The sequence below is a fragment of the Trachinotus anak genome, unplaced genomic scaffold, assembly GCF_046630095.1.
Source record: "Trachinotus anak isolate AG129_WGS33_773 ecotype Australia unplaced genomic scaffold, CSIRO_AGI_Tana_v1 ptg000021l, whole genome shotgun sequence".
NCBI lineage: Eukaryota > Metazoa > Chordata > Actinopteri > Carangiformes > Carangidae > Trachinotus > Trachinotus anak.
Window position 1 is genome coordinate 23,541,669 of NW_027273872.1, and position 20,959 is coordinate 23,562,627.

Genomic DNA, 20,959 nt, shown 5'->3' on the forward strand with positions numbered 1-20,959 from the left:
GAGGCAGTGAATGCTGTACTGGCGATATTTTAGCAAGCACTTGTCTTTGACTTTTACAAAATAAAAACAATTTCACCAGTAAAAATAACAGAAAAAATGTATTAATGTCAGGTTGGGGAAAATTAAAGAGTAACACAATGATGGCAGCATTTTCACAAAATGAAACTTTGGTGGACATTTTTCACAATATTGGAAAGATCATAATAAAATGCCACTGGGTGCACTTGGTTTGTTTAGGTCAAAACAACTACAGAGAATAGAAACCCTTTTTTTTTTTTTTTTTTTTTTTTTTTTTAACCATGAGTCATTTGATGCAACTTTAAACTTGTGCTGAACCTGTGAGATATTGAAATTCTGGTGTATAAACAATTGAAAGTGCATCATAAGAAGAGGGCAGAAGCTTTTTAACCTAGATTTTCAAGAGCTATTCGTAAATTTGGCTATTGGTACATCGCTAGTGTTAGCATTAACAGTTGTTTACTTACCAGTCCAGAAGAAACATAGTATGTTTAGCATCACAATTCATTCCTTTACTCACCAACAGCTGTCTCCAGCAGCGGAAAGCAACACCAGTGTTTACTCTTGTCTCTATCACATCTTTTCTTGTCCTGAAGTTAACCAGCACCCCAGCCTGTCTCATCACTTTCCAATAGTGACTCACTGTGGCCTCAAACCTGCCCTGAAGATGTAACTCTGCTCAGAGGGTGTAGTATAAGCGCTTCTCTGCAATGATGGGTGAAATGAGAGGGAGATGCTGCTGCCATGACACCTCGCGAGATCCGTGTGTAACCCAACATGGCGGCATCAATCTAAACGAAAACACCACAACTAGCTTCGATAGCCAGCTTAACTAAAACCAACAAACAAACTTACTGATATACACTCCTCTGTTGGTGTGATACCTCCATCCATTGCATCCTGGACGATGAAACCTTGGAAAGTCTACAGGATTACATGGAGGAGTGTTACCACCGACTCGTCATGGAGAAAAAACAAACAACTCAAAGAGAACCCGCTCAGAGCGTTCCACTAATACACCGTCCTCACCCGATAGAGAATACAAGGATATCTTAGAGTCCATCAATAACAAACTAACCAGCTTTGATGCCCGACTGGCCCTGGTCAAAATCCTCCATAAGGAGTTCCAAGCGTTGCATGAATCTCTGGAGTTTAGCCAGCAACAGGGTGAATCACTCACTGCGGAGAAGAAGATTCTCAGAGACTCCATCGAATCCCTTACCGAAGGTATGACAAAACTCCCCGCAGAAAATAAACGGATGAAAGAATCCATCCTGGATATCCAAGCGCGCAGTATGCGGGACAACCTTGTTTTCTCCGGAATCCCAGAGCGCTCAGAGGAAGATCCTGAAACCACCATCAAAAACTTCCTCCGGCAATAACTTAAACTCCTGCCAGACGGCGTGGAAAACATCACAGTGAAACTGGAGCAGCTAAACAGAATTCAGCCAGAATTCATTTAGTGTTCTACCCTTTGTGCTTTTTCTACTGCTACACTTCAAAATGTCTTCTGTAGAAGACCAATAAAAAAGTAAAACAACTGAAACACACCAAACATTAGAAACAAGTGTACCAGTGGCCAATTTACACATGAACGCCTGCGGAGTAGTGTGTCCCCTTGTAGACCTGTCTCGACTGATTCAGATGCATTCAGTGGCACCATTATGCTGCAGGTTGCTCTTGAATGCAGCATTTTTGGCTGCAGGGATTTCCCAGCAGATCCCACCTCTCAAACACCTCTGTGACAGAATGACAACAATTTAATCGACAACTTAGTCAACAGGATCAAAACTCGCACCCACATTTAACTGTCATTGAACTGTTAGACATGTGAGGTATAAGGAAAATGTATTACTGTTTAGAAATGTACCTTGTTTAAATTGTAATCGTACAGTTTTTATGCCATTCATAGTTTTCAAACACCAGACAAAAGTAAGGAACCATCTTTTCATTTGTATGTATTTGCCACACGACACATGCAGCAGGACTATCAGGCCAGTAATGCTGACATTATGTCTATTAACTGGGGTCTTGTAAAGAATGTGTGTACCGGAGTTGATCCCTGCTCTGATGTTTTCAGGATGGTTTCATTTCACTAAAGACAATAACGCTGAGACAACAACATGCATAAATGTCGCCCGCCAGCAACGTCCTGTCCAACGCTGTCGCACATCACTGCCTTCGAAAAGAGAAGCAACACTGCCTGTAGCACGACGTGGCCCAGAGCTTTTCACCATTGTGTGAAGTTAGTTTAAGGGGCAGTGGTGTGTGTGTGTGTGTTCATGTGTGTGTGTGTTGGCCCTTATTTGTCTGTCAGAAGGGCTGCAGGTCATCTTTCTCTTTCTCCCTCATCTGATCTTGCTCACTCTTTGTGTCTTACACACACACACACACACACACACACACACACACACACACACACGTACTTCTGTCTTTGTGAGGACACTCATTGATACAATGCATTCCCTAGCCCCTTACCCGAACCTTAACCACAGCTGAGAGCCTAACCCTGACCCTAAACCTGACCCTAACCTAAACCTAACTCTAACCAGAACTCTAAAACCAAGTCTTAACCCTCAAAATGTGATTCAAAGGTGTCTCAAAAAGTGAGGACCGGCCAAAATGTCCTCACTTTCCCAAAATGTCCTCACTCTGTTAGTAAAATACTTTTTTTGGTCCTTACTATGTAGCAAGTACAAGTACACACACACACACGCACACGCCTCAACTCAGGTGTGATTAATCATTCAGTGGTGCTACCGCAATCACACCGGTGGGTAGATGAATGTCACATTGTATGTTTTTGTGTTTGTGCATGTTTGTCTGTGTGTGTGTGTGTGTGTGTGTGTGTGTGTGACAGAGAGTAAGGGGATATGACAGCTCTGTGTCAGGAGCCTTTGCCTCTAAGGTCAGATTTATTTTTTTTCAGAGGCATGTTAGCTGACTGGTTTGTAGCCTACAGTCTGAATCAATATGAGACAAGATGCGCACACACACACACACACACAAATGGAAAAACCCAATATGTAATACTGATGACTCACTTCCTCACATTAAATGGATTGTACCATACAGTTAACAGTCAGCTACAGCATGTAATCTAATTTATTTACATTTATGTACATTTGCATCTGTGCCCACTTTCTATGCTTGTGTGTATTAGTGTGTATCCTTTTTTGATTTGTGCAGCACATCTGTGTCAAAGACAGGTGTTTCCCCTGTTTTTCTGGCTGTGCAGAATAAGTGTGGTAAAAAGGAGAGAAACCAGGGAAAGGAATTACATATTAACACGCACTCGAAAATATAAAATATGTTGCTGGCCCACGTCTGTCCCCATAACAATACAGAGGTCAAACAATGTCTTCTCAGAGCACTTTTTATTTTAATGATAACAAACATTCAGGATTGAAAGTGAAGCTCAATTTTATTTTTTGATTGATGGGAAGATATCACTTGTCCATTCACCATCTGTCTCTTTCGTTTCATTTCTTCCCGTTGCTAACTAGCTATCCATTTTGATTCTCCAGCTTTTGCCATGAACATAATCTTTTAGCATGCAGTCAGACTGCGATAGCAAACAAGTACACAATGTGGTCCAGTAGCAACTTAAAAGTTCATTGCATTATCACAATGATGGGCCTTAATATGGGGGAAAAGTGAAAGTGTTTTTAAACATTTTTAACAGTCATTTCATTTTAAAACATTTCCTTCTTTTCTTAACTTGTCATGTGGGATGCTGAGGTTTGATTCCCCGATTGTTTTTGTGCAACTTCCCCACAGGGATTATTAAAGTTTCATCTGCCGTAATGTCACATTCTTACAGTGAAATTCACTTGGTGAGATACATTCAGCTCCGCTGTGACAGCTTCAGGCTCTCCTCTGGGCAGGTCTTGACAGGAGGAGACGTCAGAGGTGTATTTGTGGGTTGACAGCCAGCTGGTGAGGTTTGAGCTTGTCCTTCCATGTCATCTAATCCTCTACAAAAAAGTGAAACACATGATGTCGTTACAAAGCATTTCCCCTTAATGTCACAGCGAGGACACTGGGGTCTAATTTTATGCACTGGCAGAAAGAGTCATACACAGAGGCTACTGCTTTCTTACAGCCGAACAATTAAAACTTAATTTTTGCATGTCTGCAACCTCCAGTAGCAACAACCCAAGTCTCTGTGGACTCTAGACTTTTGGGTATAATCACAACCAGTCATTGCAACTGCAGAGCAGAGGATATAGATATGAAAACAACAAAAAGAACGTAAATAGGACCCATTAAGGAAATCACCAAAAAAAAGACCAACGGTAGATACAGTTTATACACATACACAACGGATAAAGATTACATTGTGAAGAAAATACCACAAACAAAACCCAGCCAGCCAATCAACACAGTTTAATACATAAAGAAAATAATCCAACAAATACAATACATGGATATAGCTCTTATCTGCATTATAGACTTCTCTGCAGCTTAAATAAGCTTTATTGGCACAAAACACAATAGTATTTGTTGCTGAGGAAACACATGAGGTTAAAGAGGTAAATATGGAAGTGAGGGTTGGGAAAACCTATCATCTATCAATACATTTATGAATACACAGCTCCCAGAGAAAGATTTACAGTGTGTGCCAACATCCCAGAACTACCCCCCTGTTCACCAGCACATTCAACACAAAGCCCAATGGCATGTTGTAAATAACAATACAAAGAGAGACAAGATGAGTTGAGGTGAGTGTAAGGCACACTGTAAGAAGGAAAAAAAGAGTTAAAATAATAAAATACAGATTAAACAATAAAATTCAAAAACAGAGGAGATGTATTGAAGTGCTGCAAGAACTGAAAACCACAATGAAAAGACTCCAACACAGAGATCAGCCAGCATTCAGTAAGACTCAGGCGAGGGTTTCCAAAAATCAAAGTCACTTTACTTAGCAAAAGGTCAGTACACAGGAGAGAAATAAAACACCAGGCAGAGTGGTCTAAAAGGAGCAGGCTGAGGTCACACACTAAAGGTTAAACACGAGGAAGTAAGGCCGGAACTGTTGTCACGAAGGAACAAAGATGAAGTGGATGAAAAGGAAGAGAGAACGCAGATTTAACACACTGGGAGACAATGACACACAGGTGCAACACATTAGAGCGAGGCAGACAATCACAGTGATGGGAAACACACGAGGACAGGAAGTGAATCTGAAACAGCACAGAGTGTTAGTGACAGGAAGTGTACACATGGTCAAAAAAAAAAAAAAAAAGAGTAGGCTATTAGAGGAAAAAAAATTCAGAAATTAGAGTGAAAGAACATATTAGTAAAAGAGCCAAAAAATTTTGAAATATAAATACATTAAAAAAAAAAATTAAATTAAATTAAATTGAAAACCAGACTAAAAAGGTAGGTCTTGAGTTTGCTTTAAAAAAACAGAGAGGACCCAAGATATTAAGAGCTTTATGAACCAATGAAAGGATCTTAAAAAGGTCACCAGTGCAGAGACTTTAAAACGGCTGCACTGTGATCATGTTCTTCAGGGGATAAAATGCCTTTTTAGTTCTGTTTCTGATGTGAGATCTGAGTCAAAGATGACTCCAAGGTTTTTCACCTGTTCACTTATATTCACTTTTGTCTATAGTATGACCAGCTAACATCAGCTAACACAGATTCTAGCCAATAACAACCAGTTAGCAACATGTCATGCTGTATTTATCTGCAATAATTAGGGCCAAATGTGTTTCCAGTTTTGTTACTCCGACTGTGATTGTCATTCGTTTGGGCCAGAATTGTCTGATGGATGATTTGTGTGTCATGCATTTCAGCAGCTGCTGATTCAACACTTTAAATATCAACAAGCTGCTTGTACCGGCTCGTACCATCATTCTCTGAGCGGCTGTTTTACCTATAAATGATATTAACTTGTCATGAATGGACAGAGTAAGAGAAGAAGTAATAAAGCAGACAATTTTCTTTTTTCCTGACTCTAATGTCGCTTATAGTAGTGGCCTCTGGAGGTGCTGATGTTACATGTTGCTCATTTCTCTTCTATTACTGTGATTCTCTCAACCTGAATCCATTTGCTTCCTCCTGTATTCAGTGCATCTCTGTATGTCCTTAGTCATAATCTAAATTTTCTTTTTTTTTTTTTTTTTTTTTAATTGTTGTGTGGGTCAGGTGAGCTGATGGCTGCTATGATTTTACTCCTTATTACAAAGTCTGCACTTCAGCATTCCCTCCCAGTCTCTGTCCTTCTCATGCTGCTCTACATGTGCTTGCTGTGTCCTCTGCTTGCTGCCTGCACAGGTGAGTTCACAGGAGCACCTGTGGTGTGTAATGACCAGTCAGTGCTGGAGCAGAGGGTGGAGATGTGACTGAGCACAGGTGTGAGTAATAGCTGTTTCTCTTTTCTTGACTAACTCTATACAACTGACACAATAAAGACAAGGTTGCCAAAATCTGTAATTTAATGGCAATTCTATGAATGAAGTTTGTGCGTCAGTCTGCAGACATTCACTCATAGTGAGGCTTAACTCTGACTTCTTGTGTATTGATGTATATTTATATTGTTATGGTACCTTGTTGCTTTTTTTTCTAAATCTACACTAACAGTCTAATTGAGGTTTTCATTTATTTAACCTACTGTATGGAATAAGCCTGAGACTGCAGCTCTCTCTGCCACATGCTACTGAAAGACAATAAAGTGGATGCACAGAATATTTTGTTTCAGTTCATATTTACCATATCATTTTTTTTAGTGCTGAGAGGTTAAAATAGGATTCTCCAGAGCTGTAGAGCTCTTACCGATGGCTGACAGAGAAAGAGCATTAAATGAGATGTCTCTGTAAGATCTGGGTGTAAAAAACAAGGGAGTAACATCTATTACAAGTAAAGACTGTGAAACAATTAAGAACGCACTTACCATTAAATCCCTGAGTGGACTAAACATTATGTCACATTCACTGCATCTCACTCATGAGATGCAGTAATGAACAGGACAGTTTAGTTGAGCCTAAATTCAGCTTGCAGTTTGTCACTTATGATTTTGCAGTTTTCACTCAGCACTTAATAGGGTTCTTCTCCTGCAAACAGTAAAAAATCAACCTCATCAATGGAATTAGAATCAATAACATTACAAGCCTCTAAAGGAAAGTTATTTATTATTTCTGCAAATAATAATTTCTGGATGGGTTTAATGAATGTAAATTAGATGTATTACTTCAACTTCTTGATCCTCTAGTCCCATGCCATGCCTCATGTCCACCCCCACGTTTGATGCCAATACATGACCATTAATTCACTTTTTTAACTCTGCTGCTGGAGTGGGTCTGGGCACGGCAGTGTTGGTTGTTGGTCGGTCCACCACTTTGATCCAGAAATCTCTCAGCAACCTTTTGATGGACTTCCACGGAATTTTGGACAAACATTTGTTGGTGTGAGGAAATGTTGTCAAATGAACACATTTGGAAAGTCGTACCCACAGACAGGACTGTGGATGTGAGGTCCAGTCTCTGGTGTGACAGTCGTGTGCTTTGTGTACCTGCCATCCACCCCAACTGCCTCTTAGGAGGTCCAGTGCACTTCAGTGTTTCCTTCATTCAAATCAATGTTGCTACTGAACATTATCCAGGCAGAGATTGGAAAAACTATTTAGTAATATATATAAATATAATTTCTGAGTTCCCAGTAGCCTGTGTGTGCTAATCAGCAAATGTCACCAACACTCTAAGATGGTGACCACTGAAAACATCATACCTGTCAGCACTGTAACTGTGAGCATACCTCAAAATACTCTATAATCTAAATCCTATATACAATACTAAAGTATGTATTGAATTGCCTTACAGTAAAATCATTTCTAATCTAACAATATGATGCATGAAAGCATTCAATGACAATTCTGACACTTCATGAAGTTATTACATTAAAAGACAGCAGGATGATGGATGTATCGTATGTACATTTAAATAAGGGTCATTTGTATTCAATGAAAACCAAACTGAAATTAGCCACTTTCACATTTAAATGGAGGGAAGTGAAGTGTTTATACCAAACAAGCTTTAAACCAACCACAACCAACACAGCAGAGCACAAAGCTGTCAGGACCTATCAAGAGCTACATGATGCCAATCAAAGACAGGTGCTATTGCTCTTTGGACCTTAACCAAAACACCTATAAAGCATTTATGAAGATACATCAATAAACCTGCTGAGCCTGAGGCACTTTTACCACAGTCAACCTTCACTTCGCAGAAGGAAGGCTGAAAGTGATTTGGTATCTTTTTTAAAAACATACTTTTTTTTTTTCAAAGAAAATGTGTATGATTTGCTTTTGTATAAATGCATGTGTCTGGTAAGTCTAAACAAACACTCACACATCTATAACTGCTGTATTTGTAATGCAGTGTCAGTACATTTATTTTGATTATCTGTCTTGATGGATTATGTTAATATTCAAAGCTCTGCATATTTTTCATCATCAGTATGGTTACTAACTAATTGTTTTATTCATAATGACTGAACATGTGCCTCCACTCTCAGACTGATTCACTGAGGCTTCTCACATAACAGTGATAGTTTAACATGAACTTTTTTATATGAGTCATGTCTGATAGGAGAGGTCCACAAGGCTTGTTTTGAATTACCATCTTTGTGGTGGTGCAGTGCTTTCGGACTCAATCGTTTTCTAAATTGCTCTGAAGAAAATATTATTTTTGTGATACCCTACTGATCCTGGACAAGAAATTGGCTTTAACTCAACAAAAGATGAAATTCTGGCTTCGGCAGCAAAATTGTATCCCAAGAGAGTCGACTTCATCCAGACGATGGTTTTAGCTTCATATCAGATGTCAGATGATGTCGGTCCATAATATCATACCTGAGATCAAATAGATACATGACCATTCACGTACACTGGGCATGCGTGGGTCGGTGTAAACAGGAAGCAGATTGTCTACTCTGCAGTTGATTAGTTGCAGAAAATACTACGAACAGGGAACAGCAAAGGTAGTTGCAGTGTTAAAATACAGTTATGTTAAAATGCAGAATTTAAGGGGGTGGCCCGGTAGTTGAGTGGTTGGGGCGCGTACCACGTGAGCGCAAGACGCTCTTAGCAGGCAGTCGCCGGCTCGACTCTCCACCGGCCTGATTTTTTCCTGCATGTCATTCCCTTCTCTCTACCCCGTTTCCTGTCAGTCTCCACTGTTCTATAATAAAGGCACAAAAAGCCCCCCCAAAAAAATGCAGAATTGAACTACACATCAGCTGCTAGCAAAGACAACAAGGTCAGTAACGTTTGTAATTCGTCATGTGACTTTCACCACTGGCAGTCAGGGCCGATAAGACCCACTGAAGGAGCGACCATGGGTGTCTATGTCATCGTTTCCAAAGGTCTCTGATGTTACCCAGACTACAGTGCAACCTTGGAGTTTTCAAACTAAAACGGGGCCAGCAGCATTTCCAATAGTCTCTGTTTTAGGCACTGGAAACATCTGGATAATGTGGATGGCAGGAGTAAACAGAAGTAGCAAAAGTTTTAAAACTAAAACGTAGTTGTGTGGACATAGCCTCAGTATTTAATTATTTACCATGTGACACTTTACAATGAGGCCCCCAAATGCCGAAGTACTAACTGGTTATTAATTATAACAAGGTAACTCAAACAGGGACTATATAGTTAATAACAAATATGACTTTGTCTGTGGAGAACACTGTGAGTCATGTGACTCTCCATACTAACACTGCCTCAGTTCATCTTTACTGATAATTCAACTAAACTAGTGAATAATAATAGAATAATCATTTTCCTTTTACACGCACATTATCAGATTATTTTTATATGACTCTTGTTTACTAGAGCACTAACATGGAATAGGAGAAAACGCATCACAATGCTTCAGTACTAGCTCTCATGCTTATATCCTGGCAAATCACTTGTGATGTTTGAAATGAGGAACAGCAAGTCATTGGTTCTCTCAAAATAACTGTGTTTGTCCTTCCAAGGGGCTGAGTTCAGGGCATTAATAAAAATGGATTATTGCGAATGATGATGTGTCTTGTTGGTGTTGACAGAAAAGTGATTGTGAGGTATGCATAAGGTTTGGTACCAGGTATTACTACTATTATACTGAGCGGAGGGATGGAGAGCAGAGCAGAGTCTGAAGGAAGGAGCTGACCTGGTGCTCATCAACAGTGAAGAGGAAAAGTACCTTCTGTAATTTTTAATTAGAATAATAAAAAATTGTATAATTAATTTACAGCTACTATTGACAAGTGAAGGATGAATCCTCAGTGTTGTGTTTTTGTTTCCGTATTATCGAGGGGCATACTTACTTTATCATGTCTAATTGATTGTAATTTTTCTTTCAAATGCCATTCAACAAAAGAGTTTTCATTGGACTCACTGACAAAGTTGAGGAGGGTGTCCCCAGATGGGTGGATGGGACAACTCCAATCAGTGCTGTGCATGATTGGCTCATTTTTTTGATGGAATGGTGAACTGAACGTATCCATTTGCAACTAATGAGTGTGAGCGTTGCTCATTCTGACGAGGGCGAAAGACGCTCATGCACCAGAAGATAGCAGTAACGCACCAAAAAGCTGTTTGCCAACTGCCAAAAACCTTCAGAACACAGAGGATTTACAGCACCCAGCATGCGTCCAGTGTCTAGGGCTGGCCATTGAAACAATACAGCTTTTGGTACAGCCGAAGCAAGTTTGAATGAACATTTGAAGGATTTTTATGAACAGATTCCAACAGCAAAAAAAACTCACATTTGTGTCCCTCTCTCCAGTGGGTCTGAAAAAACAAGTTAGAGCATCAGCCATATAAGCAATGAAATGGAAATCACACATTGACTTGAAGCATTGGACCAGTCTTGAAATATCTGCTGAATGATGATCATTTCCATCCACGTGTCCATTCAGGTTTCAATTTCCATCCACAAGATACATCCAACTGAGCTTGTCTCAAAAACAATTTATGTAAAAATATCTAGCCCTGTTTTTGTAAAAACTTGTGTAACTATCTGAGATATGGAAGCAGCGAAATTCGCAGGAGGTGGTAAAACCTTCAAAACACCAATGTCTTTACTTGAAAAGCAAAAGGTGATACACAGATAGTCAGTCTGATACAGGAAAACAAAAATCAGAAAGGAGGTGGTAGAAATTAAAAAAGTAGCAAAACAACGTTACAAATCAATGAAAGCAACATGCAGAGAACACCAGGAAGCGAATCACACCTGAACAACCTGGCTAAGAGCAAATGGGAACAGGGGCAGCAAACAAACGGGTTGGACTGGCAGGAAACAGCAGGGTCCTTCATGACTGTGACTTTTTATAGAACTAGCCCATTTAAATTTTATCAAGGCTTAAAATGATGCATAATTGAGGGTGGGACCACTTTGAGTGACAAGTGGGTGCTGTCACAATTGACTGGCCGCTAGCTGTCTGCTAGGTGTCACCTCAGCTAATTTCAGTCACTGAATATGACCACTCAGTTGTGTTTGTGGTTTTGGAGGATTTTGGAGGATTTTTCATGCTTAATAATTTGGAACAGAACCCGAGGACGTCCGTGCTCCTGTTTTTTGAAGTGAGTGAAATACTAGTATTATTTTATTTATATGTTAGCAAAAGCAGGTATTGGTGATGGGCTTGTCAGCTTAGCATGTGAACTAGCCTTGGGTTAGCCTACAAGCAAGCAGCCCAGCTGTGCTAATGATGTTAATACGAGTGTATGCTCATCAAAGCTATTAAACCACCATGCTCAAGTCCACATACTGCACATTTGAAGACAAATCCTCTTAATATCAAGTAGTTGATCAAAATGTCAGATAATTTCCAAGAATTAACAGTAATGCTAACTCATCATCACACTTCAATTCCCAGTCCCACATAATGATAGACACAAAATAATAACACAGATGTATTATTTAGAATCAAGTGAATACAGTTGTTATGATAACTTGGTCAAAATTTTAGAGTGACCCACAGACCACTGACATTGCCATCCTTAGAGCCTCGCTGCTAGTGTGGCTAACACGACATCAGAGATTAATTACATTCAGTCACCCTAGAGCTAGAAGAACCACAGTCCACACTTCATGCAGTAAAATGGAAAAGACACTGTGATTTTTGGCTCTGTCATCTCCTCATAGGTGTTGGTTACCTTCACAGTCTGACAACAGTGGAGAAGAGGATTGTGCAGAAATCCCAATTAATGACCATGAATCTTTATTGAAATGACATAGCTTGTTTAAAAAAATGACTGTTATTCATCATGTCTTTATGATCGCTAAATGCATGTCTTTGTTTATAATATTTTACGTCTGTCACCAACTTAGTAACAAACTTTAAATGAAGCTAAATTCAGGTGGCAAAGTCAAGATTATGGTTTACTTCTACCTGGTGTAGAACATCTTGGCTGCACTAACCTGGATGTTTCTGCCAGCAACTGATCTTAAGTAATAAGATAAGTGCACAAGATTATTTTTGACAAACACATCTTTTTCCCAACATCACAGGTGACTCAGTGAACAGTCTCTGTGTGTGACAACACTGTGCATGAGCATCAATAATCATTGATTTATACTCATATGTTAAGTGAAACATTTTCAGGTTCTGCAGTTTGCACTGTGTGTGCACAGTTTTGAATGATACCATGTATCATGTACTGTCTGTAGCTGTTTTTTTTTAATTTTCAATTCAACCTTACCCATTGAGAAAAGTTTAACGTTATAGGGTGAAAGAATTCAAGCTGAAATCACTGTTTGCTGATCTGGTAAAAGCAGTGATGTGATATTGAGTGTCAGCAAATCATCCCAAATTATTTAACCAAATTTCCCTTCTTTCTATGTGGATATTCATCAGGGACACCGAATATTAATCAAAAGTAAAATCAGAGATAGCCAAGCAAGACAAATATGTATCTGCAGCTGAGCCTTACAATGAGACTTTGTGCTGAGCTGTTTCAGTGTGGAGCAGCAGTCTGTCTCTGTGAGATTAGGTGCAGTCAGCAGTGTCATAGTGTGGACAATTTTAACAAGTAGAAGTCAGGGAACAATGATTTTTCTGCCTTGTCCAAGTCTTTTCTGTTATGTTACCTCTGATTCGCTGCTTGTTACGCTGACCCTGACAAAGGACAGAGCACAGAGTACAAGAGTCAAAGCACAGACGCTAAGGGAAGGGTGCCTCAAGTCCAGAAATGTAGCAAAAACCAAAACACTCACAAGAGTCAAAGCACAAATTTCACATATGATTCCATATATCAGAGGACTGTGGCCCCTTGCCATCACCAGTGAGGTAGAAGGAGGAGGTTTATGTAGTGGAGTGGCCAATTTCCATGCAACATGAAAGTGCAGGTATTGTGTATATAATTTTCACACAGCACAATTTCCACAACTTAAAATTTAACAGCAATGGAAATACATATTAAAATAAGATTCCTCCATCACAACCATAGAAGTAAAATAACAACTTCAATAGACTTTTTTCACAGGACACACACACTTTAGCTTTAAGGTTAGGAAAAAAAACAGGTGTGACTAATCATATTAGTGATGCTCTGCTGCAGTTGTGTTCTCATATTTTTGGTTCTGCATGTTAAAAACTCATCTGGCTCAAACAGATAGTTTATTGCTGGCATTTACCTTCACAACATCAAGTCACTGTGGATTTGTTGTTGTGAGAGGCTGTGCTGTGGTTCTCAGTGATCCACAGGTATCTATGCAGTCTCTTTTCATACTCTTTTCATACATAATACTCTGGTGATACTTGAAAGCAGCGTTGGTCAAGTTACTCAGGAAGAGTAATATCTTACTTTTTTACATATTATTCCTTAATCATATTCCTTTACATATTACCTCATTTCAAAAGTAACAAGTAACATTACTTGTTATATTACTATATTACCTTTTGCTTTACAGAAATATTAAACATTGCACATTTAAGGTGATACCGTAGCTTCCTGTTTTGTTATTTCAGTCCTGGGATATCAAACAAGGTCCTGATGTTCAGAAGTGAAATAATGATCATATCTCACAGCAGCTTCTCAAACCTCTTATCACACAGTCTGTGAGCACCAAACCATCTAAACTAAAAAGCCTCTTCGGCTGCGCGAGATGGGGTCGGAGTGTTGTACTTAATGTAAATGTTTTTGACGTTTGAGAACCAGTTCTCAGAGTCTCAACCTCAGATCCCCTCGACAAGTAGTCAAGTAGTCCATTACTTCTTCTTTTCTTTTTCTTCTTTTTCTGCAGAGTAGGTGTCCTCGGACTTGGTCTCAAAAAATAAAAGTCTATTTCATCATGGCTGACTGGCGTAGTGGACACAGAGACCGCTCCTCTGTCAGAAGCTCCCTCACAAGCTCTCTCCTGCTCTCATCTCTCAGCCATCAGAGTTTGAACTTCAGACAACCAGCAGCTGCAAGAAGAGCATCTTTGTTATCCAGGACATCAGCAGAACACCATCGTCATAAGATAGCAAAAACAAGTCACATTCTGGTAACGCAATGCTGATTGGAATTGACATTGTTAAGACAGTGTAATCCCTTACACTACTCGTTAGTGAGAAAAGTAATAATATTACAGTAATTCACTACTTAGCAAAGTGTTACTGCCCAGCAGTGCTTTAAAGCCTTGCCTTTATACATTTTTTTTTTTTTTTTTTTTTTTTAAAGTAAAGTTTTAAAATAACTTTAGACTTCTGGTGTAGTTTGCTGGAAATAATCAGGTATTTCACACATAATAATTCTAGTCAAATCAAGTTTTCTGTGCTGCCTGTGATGTTCTGGGACACACAGACCATTTCTCTCATCGCCTGCATAAGCTCATTTCATGTAGTCGATCTTTGTGTAATTACAGCTTCAGGTTAGTTGTCACTGTTTCTAGCTGTCACGTAAAAAAAAGGCCAGCAGCGCTACAGCATCACTTGTCATTTTCCTCAGTTTAGGCCCCTTCAATGAACAGTTCATCCGCTTACCAGAAGAAAAGAGAGAGAATGGAGAACCAGAGAAGGGAAACAGCAGACTTGATGAGCCTTTTACAAAAGAGTCATTTTGATGTGTAAATAATAAAATGAATTATACATTACATTGTCACGACTTCCTGGGAGTCTGGGACGCTTGAATACAACACAGCCATTGTTAAAGTAATTAGTAAACCCTGTGCTTTTCCTACTATGACAAGTCAGAATGTCTGCTGTGAAAAAAATCTTGATTAGAAAATGTAAGTTAGTCGGTTATTAAAAAGGTCACGTCTCTCTCATTTTACAATGGACCAGCGGGTCAGCAGATGCAAAAGTCATTGTAGTTTTCTTTCGCTAAAATGATTCATGGGATAATTCATTGTTTTACTTCGGCCTCAGGTGGTGGAGGACTGATATGACTCAGCCTCCAACCAGGGGCCCTAATTGGAAAAGGAAAAGTGAATTTCCTCGGATTGATTGAAACGTCCTTAATTTGAGATAAGATTTGATTAACCTGCTGAGGTTCCTGAGGCAAAGCTTTACTGATGGAGTTAAATTGATAAGCGCCACATCTGGGCCACATCCGGCCCTCTGTGCATGGTCACAAACCTGGTGCCTCCAACTTCTCATCAAGAGCAGACCTCACACAGCAGTTCATTATTTGCCTCACACTCAGAAACCAACCAGCACTCTGATGATACTGCACCAACACTGTCAGGCTGCAGGTGTCTTGTATGATCACAGACAAGTTTATTATTTATGCACCAAGGAGAAAAAGACAAACTAAAATATCAGAGATTTTAAAACTAGATTTTGGCACAGGGCTTCTCTAAATATCTAAACAGCAGATATTTGATAAAACAATCTCATTGGAAGGTCCATTCAGTAGCTGATCTGGAGCTTTCTATTTTATCACAGGCTCTGATGTAGCAGATGGAGTTGCCCAGTTGTCATGACAACAGCTCCACATGAGTTAAAGGAGCTATTTGTAAGTTTGGCTATTGCTACATAGCTAACGTTAGCATCTAACCTTTTGTCTTGTAAACGCAACAATGGCCGAAGCTCTTCTTAAGCAACAATCAACCACCGACTCCCGCTAAGAAACCACATCTGGCAGCAAAGAAAACTGACAAATAGCCCCTTTAATGACTGGTCCATGTGGTGAGATTGTTTGTTAACTATGTTCCTAAGGTCAAGACAGAACTCTCATGAAAGTAAATGTACTTAGGTCATTTGGTTACATGAAACAATAATTGACCTCAGTTGCAAAAGATTTTTTCCGTCATTTTTGGGTCCAGCCCCATAGTTAGCAGATGAGTTATGTAAAAATCATGAATTTTACAGAATGCTGTTGGACTATGCCCCCCCACCCACCCCAAATGTGCAGGGCAGGGCTGGGTCAATCATTTGAACAGGAGTGGTCTGAAATCTGCAGCAACTCCTGAAAATATTGAAGGGTAAGGCTCATACAATGCAAAATTTTAGATTGTTACTACTGGGCCTCTATACGGTTGGACTCTAGGGGCCCAGATTCTGCAGCCTGCTGAAAATGTAAGCGAGATGAAGGTACACTTGTACATGCAGTGTGAATATGCCCCAAAATTCATCACTTCTGGATGAAGATTCACAGTAATATGGTTCGTGTTAAAAGGAGGCTCTGCAGGTAACTTCCATCCAATCCTTCAGTGAATGTGGAAAAGCACCTTAAACTGCACACCCATTAAGGACTGGATGACAGAGGTAGGAAAAGTCACTGCATATGAAAGAAAGTCAAACATGATGTGAGACAGTCACAGAAAAGACTCATGCTGTTAAATCTGTTCCTTACTCTTTTGCTTTTGTGCTTACACTTTGGAAAAGGCTAAAAAAAAACCCACATCATTGTCCAAACACTTACAGTGCAGAATATTGGTCTTACTGCAGCCCTATGCACAGAGCTGCTACACCTATGGATAAACTATGGTTGCTGTTTGAGGGAGTTAGTAAACGGTCAAAAAACAAGAATAAAAGCATAAAAAAGGACAATTAGAGAAAACTTTGAAAAGGATACAATGTTTCTGTTCCTGTGACCTCTTTATAAGGTCCTGACCCCCAAGCTGAGAACCACAGGGGTGACAGTGGTAAATCAACCTGATATTCATTAATTAAACAATTACAGACATATGAATTATCTAAAGAAAGAAGCTTTCATTCAAGCCCTTGAATTTCACCTTGCTAGAGCATCATTAATTCATTAATTATCAGTTTTGGATTTGGTCCAGTTCCTCAGTGACAACTCAGGATTTTTAGACTTTACCATGAAGAGTCCTGCCTCTTTCTGACTGCTTGCACTACACACAAATCTGCCCAGTGCAACCACAATATTTCACATGTCAGCCTCTGAAGCACTGTCCACTTCCACCACGGAGATTCTCCCAGCCGGGAGGGAGCTTGCTCCTGTGACCAGTTAGCAAACTGCCACTGCTACTGTATATTAGATGGCCTCAGATATTTCTGCAGACTGTGGGGGTCATAGAGGGGCTGAACCTTTAACCCTAACAGGGTTGACACTCTAATCACACTCAGCCGGTGTGCTGCCTCTGTGCTTTCAGATGTACAGTAGCAAGCGTGAGAAGTCTGAGTCTCTGACAAAATTTACCATTTTGTAAGCATCAAGATTTCTATCAGCTGTGTGTGGGTGTGTGTCTGTGTGATTGTATGTATTTGTATAAACAAATGATTGCTACATAAAACCTCATTTTCCAACCTCTATTTGTTTAAAGATGTGATACAGAGAAGGGAAGCAGCAGGAGCAATACTCTGTTTGTTTCTGCCACAGTGGGACACTGAATAGAAAACAACATGTGTATGCATGCATATCAAGAAGAATACATAAAGCGCTGTGCTACGAACAAACAAATACTTTTTCATGCTTTTATTCCATATTGAAATGGCATAATGATCCATGTGTAAATCTCTGCTGTAGTCTATTCTGCATATTGCTCCCATTTTGTTCCATATTTAAAGAGTAAAAGATCTGTAACCTAGTCTACCCTTACTGTTTCACCACAGCACTGAGCCAACAGTGTATCCAGACATCACATCGCCTCTGCAGCCATATTGTGCTATTGGACCAGTAATTCCCAATCTGGAATACAAATAGGATAACAAATTGCTGTGAGGCTGATTTTTAGCAATAATGATGGAAGTTGAAAGTTTAGAAGTTACATAGTAGCTAAAAAGCTGACACACATCCACTGTCTCTACACAAAATGCTCTGCTGTAGCTGCCGTGCACGGCCTAAAAATTGTAACTATACATCGTGGCTCCAGCAGTGATGACGATATCATGAGGACAGATGAACTGTGAGTGGTGAGCATGGGCTGCAAGTGTCTTCTCCAAGCAGCAAAATGAAATCAACATGGAAGTGTCAAAAATGCAGGTCCTCGAATGGTCACTTGAGGCTCGTGGGTCAGTCCCCATAGACTCCCATGTTAAAAGGCTCAACTTTACAGCAGAAATAAACATGTTTACAGCCTGGTACAAGAAACAGTTTTACTCTCGATAGATAATTTCACTCCTCGTGACAACTTTACGAAGGTGAATTTTTATATAATTCACTTGTTTAAATTTTATTCAGGCTTAAATTAATGCATAATTGAGGGCGTGCCACTATGAGTGACAGGCAGATGAGTGTATGCTTGCCACAAACTGGCATTCACCGAAGTCTGGACTCCACACACGTCAGGCTAAGACGACAACAGTGGAGCAGCCCACTCTGAGCTTTCCTCAGAAACCCACAGTCTATGGTTTTCTCCTACAAGTTTCTGATGCCACTGGGGATGATTGAGAGTGATGACAACAGTTAGCAAGATGAAAGAGGCTCAGTGTTTCTAGCAAAGACAAGTTTGCAGTGGAGAGACATCTTATCGCTGCTCTGTATCTGCATGAGCTGATGGAAGACAAACCCTCCCGCTGTTACACAAAGTAAATGAAAGGATGTAAACACAGTTACTGAGACCATGGGCTGATCATTTGCTGTACATCTGCCTCGTTTAGTGGTGGTGCTGTCAGCAGGAGAAAACAATGAAGTATAAATCATAGCCATCACCATAGGTGTCTACAGCAGGACTCCCATTAACTCCATGTGTCAAGTTTATATCCAGCCTAATAAATAAACTACCATCTACAACAGGCCACCGTCTCCCACCAGTGATGTGCATGAGCTAAATGAGTGACGTTCATTAAACAAACTCCTCTTTTGGTGAACGGTGAACTGTTTTCTGACTAATGAATGTCAGTGTTGTTAACTCAGCAGAAATTAACACTCAAGCACCAGAGGGTAGTGATAATGGACCAAAAATTTGTTTGCCAACCTGCAAAGAAAATCAGAAGAACTATTTAACTATTTATGACACCCAGCATGCATTATATTCAGTCTACGGTCGGGTGTGTAGTGCTGGAAATTCAAACAACACAGCTCCTGGTACAGCTAAAGTATGAACATTTGAAAAACCTCTATGAACAAATCTGTGCGGAGTCCTACAGGCAAAATCTAACATTTTTAAGCAAAGCACCACCAGGTCTGAAAAAACAAGTCAGAACATCAGCCACATCAGGAACAAATTTGAAACGACACACTGAGTTGAAGCATTTTGCCAGTCTCTTGAAATATGCGAGTGAATGATGATCAAAAGAAATCATTAAGAAAGAGTAAGACCATGAGCCAACAATAGCAAAGTTTAAACTCAAAGGAAATACATATAAAACATATACTCACATTTTTTTTTTTTTCGTTAGGGGGTTAGTAAGTGCAGGAAATGCTGCAATTCCTTTAATGGACACAAATCAAGTAGTTGACATTTCCTGCTGCAACCTTCTCTTTTTTAAACTTTCCTCCTCTCTGCTCACTGACCTCCTGGACCGGTTTATTGAACTCGGAACTCTCTACAAGCTTTGACCATCCCATTCGAAATCATGAAGTATATCAGTGGCACTGGCGGCATAACCAGTGGAGGGAAAACCACCCTCACCAACAGACTGATCACGAACCTGCCCAACTGTTGTGTGGTACATCAGGTTGACTCCTTCAAGCCTCAGTATCAGATTGAAGTTGGTGAAGATGGCTTTAAGCATGAGGAGCACCATCTACGCATGGTTGGAGAACCCAGTGAAGTTTGAGAAGTCACATGGTGTTAATGACACCCTGGATACAAAGTCTAACGATAAGGAGAAGGAGACTCACATCCTTATTATGGAAGGCCTCCTGCTTTACACCTGTGGACCTTCGACCAACAAGCTGAACCAATGTTACTTTATTTCCATCCCATATGAAGAGTGCAAAAACAGGAGGTGCTCTAGGAACTACTTGGTGCCAGACCCCCCCGGTCTGTTTGATGGCCATGTCTGGCCCATGTATTTGAAACACAAGAACATCAGGACTGAAAAAGAGCAGAACAACAAAAAGAAAAAAAACTGAAGAAACAAACGTAACACCTTAACACTATGTGCTGCAATGACTGACTCACTGACTGTAGTTTTTTTTTTTTACTTTTTCTAAGCTAGGTGATCACATCACTGTTCAATGCCCTGCAGTAAGTGAACACATCACCATTCAGCACTGATTCTGTCTTCAGTAAAACATTCAGTCTGATGCTGGTTCAAGTCGTTTCATTCTGATCAGTACAAAATGTCGAGAGGTTAAAAGCTCAGCAACAACCTGTTATTACATTATCAGTGTTTCTGTGGTCGGTCAGTAAACTGTAATGTTCTGTATAACAGCTGAGACAACAGCGCTCTCTCTCACCAGGGTGTGCAGGGCTCCAGTGGTAAAAGTTACTGATGCAGTCAGTGACTAAATAGAGACAGTTCAGCTCAGGATTTGGAGAGTATGAAAAGTAGTAAACACATGAGCAGTCAAATAAATAACTAAAAGTAATGGTTGGAACATCCAGCTTTTACTATCTGAAGTGGGTAAAACCACAAATATAAAAAAAAAGAAAGAAAAAAGAGGAAAAGCCCA

General features: G+C 39.9%; 1 pseudogene; it reads left to right on the top strand.

Moving 5' to 3' along the window:
* Nucleotides 1-18,594: 18,594 nt before the first annotated feature.
* Nucleotides 18,595-20,653, top strand: LOC139605964 (nicotinamide riboside kinase 2 pseudogene; annotated as a pseudogene).
* Nucleotides 20,654-20,959: the final 306 nt, after the last annotated feature.